The 3138-nt window shown below is 39.2% G+C and overlaps 1 non-coding gene across 1 annotated transcript; it reads left to right on the forward strand.

The window, feature by feature from the left end:
* The first annotated feature begins 2356 nt into the window (after positions 1-2356).
* Positions 2357-2463, forward strand: LOC148800582 (small nucleolar RNA R71). Its single transcript, XR_016071095.1, has one exon. It is a non-coding gene; the product is annotated as a small nucleolar RNA R71 (small nucleolar RNA).
* Positions 2464-3138: the final 675 nt, after the last annotated feature.

Consider the following 3138-nt stretch of genomic DNA (forward strand, 5'->3'; position numbering starts at 1 on the left):
TTTACACAAGAATCACAAGGGCATCACCATTCTGATCCATGAACTCATTAATGTGGCCTCAACATGTCTAACATAGCAAGTTCTAGAATAATCAGACCGTGTTTGACAGACATTTAGGTGAAAATTAAAAACACACTCGTGCGGGTTAAATTTGTATGCATCTTGCCTATTGATCATTTAAAATAATGAGGTACCTTATGCAGCAAAAATTCCAATTAGTCATGCTTGCATCCTATCCTGTCTATACAACCTAAGCACATAATTCCTGATAGTTTGAAATAATTCAAGGATAAGTTTCTAGGGAGCAGAAACTTTAAAAGGCAAGGTTAAGAAGTGATGAACGAAGCATGCTAGAGTTACCCCAGGAGTTATGAGTTTCCCCTAATCCCCCACACTTAAGGTATACATTGTCCCCAATGTATATGATTATGCATACGATAGAAGGATTTAAGGGAACTTCCCTAAACGCCTTGTTGAGATTCTTCGAATGTGAAATCAGCTGCTAAACACGACCATGTTCCTAAAATTGAAAACAATAACTGAACAAAAAATAACCACACACAATGGGTTGCCTCCCACAAGCGCAATTGATTAACGTCGTTATGCTCGACGACCTCCTTTGCTTCCTTCAATCGATGCCCATTCACCTTGAAAACCTTGCCTGTCTCAAGACTTTTGATCTCTACTGCACCATAAGGAAATACATTAGTAACAACAAATGAGCCCATCCACCTGGAACGCAACTTACTAGCATGAGTTGGAGTCGAGAATTGTATAATAAAACCTTTTGTCCAATTATAAACTGTTTTCTTAAAAGCAAATTATCATCGAACAATTTGGTCTTCTCTTTGTAGATTCTCGAATTCTTATATGCTTCTAACCGCAACTCCTCCAATTCTTGCAATTGGAGCTTTCTTGCCTTGTCAGTTTCTTCCATGTCCATATTGTAGTGTTTGATTGCCCAATAGGCCTTATGCTTGATTTCGATTGGTAAGTGACAAGATTTGCCAAAAATTAACCTATAAGGAGACATCCCTATTGGTGTTTTGTATGCGGTTCGGTATACCCAAAGTGCATCATCTAGACATAGGCTCCAATCCTTTCTACCTGGGTTCACCGTCTTCTCTAAAATGGACTTGACCTCTCGATTGGAAACCTCAGTTTGTCCATTTGTCTGGGGGTGATAGGCAATGGCGATTCGGTGATGCACCCCATACTTTTTCAGCAAGACTTCAACAACTCTATTGCAGAAGTAGGCTCCTTGATCACTTATGATGGCTCGAGGAATACCAAACCTACTGAAAATGTTAGATTTGATAAAACCTACAACACACTTAGAATCATCAGTTCTAGTGGCTTTTGCTTCCACCCATTTTGAGACATAATCAACTGCCAAAAGTATGTAAACAAAACCACAAGAGGGAGGAAAGGGTCCCATAAAATCAATACCCCAAACATCAAAGATTTCGCAAATAAGAATGGGGGTTTGGGGCATCTCGTTTCTGCGAGATAATGCACCTGTTTGTTGGCATCTTTCACAATTTTTACAAAACAAGTATGCATCTCTAAATAAGGTTGCCCAATACAACCCACTATCTAAGACCTTTCGAGTAATTCTTTTTGGCCCAAAATGACCACCACAAGCATAATTATGACAAAAATTTAAAATCGATATATGCTCATTTTCAGGGACACATCTCTTAATCACTTGATCGGAGCAGAATTTCCACAGATAGGGTTCATCCCAAACATAATATTTTTCCTCATATCTGATTTTATTCTTCATTGACTTGCTGAGATAATTAGGCAAAATTCCGGTGATCAAGTAATTCATGATATCAGCATACCAAGGGACCATACCTTTTATGTGGAACAGTAGCTCATCCGGAAAAAAACTCAAAGATGGGTGGGGAGTCTTCATCTTTTACCAACCTGCTTAGATGGTCTGCCACTGAGTTTTCAGCTCCCCTTCGATCCTTGATTTCCAAATCGAACTCTTGGAGAAAAAGTATCCACCTTATCAGCCTCGGTTTTGATTCCTTTTTCACTAGCAAGTATTTCAAAGCTGCATGATCAGAAAATACAATCACTTTAGAGCCAAGAAAATATGATTGAAATTTATCTAAAGCAAAAACAATTGCTAATAGCTCCTTTTCGGTGGTCGTGTAGTTGCATTGTGCAACATTCAGTGTTCTCGAAGCATAGTAGATGAGAATTGGCCACCATATTTGCAATCAAATTTCTCACGGTCTCGGGAGTTTTATCTACTAAAGCTCCTCCACTAGCAGCATCAATCACGCTTCTATCAGTGGATTGAAGACCCTCATAGAAATACTGGATAAGTAGCTGCTCGCTGATTTGATGATGGGGGCAGCTTGCACATAATTTCTTAAAACGTTCCCAGTATCCATGTAGGGATTCCCCGTTGTATTGCCTTATACCGCAAATTTCTTTTCTGATGTTGGCCGCCCTTGAAGCTGGGAAGTACTTCTCTAAGAATAACCTCTTCATCTTGTTCCATCTGGTAACACTCCCGGAGGGTAGATAATAGAGCCAATCCTTAGCCGAATCTTTCAGAGAAAACAGAAAGGCTTTCAATTTGATTTGTTCTTCAGTCACCCCCGTGGGTTTCATACTCGTGCATACCACATGCAGCTCCTTCAAATGCTTGTGAGGATCCTCACCTACAAGACCATGAAAAGTGGGCAAGAGATGTATCAGTTTAGATTTCAATTCAAAATTAGCATCAATATCTAAAGCAGGAAAAGTTATGCATAAGGGTTGCTAATTAAAATCAGGTGCGGCATGCTCTTTCAAGGTTCGGTTTCCAACCATGATGTCCTCCTCTCTTAAATCAGAACCGTTAACAGACTGGGACTCAAGATCTGGATCGTTCTCTTCAGAATGACTCCGAGCTTCCTTCCTTAACCTGCACAAAGTCCCCTCTATTTCTAGATCGTACTGCAATTCACCTTGCTTAGAGAATCGAGTTACAGGCATAAATCAAGGGAACCCTAATAAACCATGAACGACTAACCATAACACAAATAAAAAAAAATCTAGAATGATTAAATAAATAAATAAATGAATAAAACAGAAAATACTCTATGCTAAAACATAAACAATCAAAGTGATCTC

The sequence above is a fragment of the Nelumbo nucifera genome, chromosome 4 (assembly GCF_055504915.1).
Source record: "Nelumbo nucifera cultivar China Antique chromosome 4, China Antique-T2T, whole genome shotgun sequence".
Taxonomy (NCBI): Eukaryota; Viridiplantae; Streptophyta; class Magnoliopsida; order Proteales; family Nelumbonaceae; genus Nelumbo; species Nelumbo nucifera.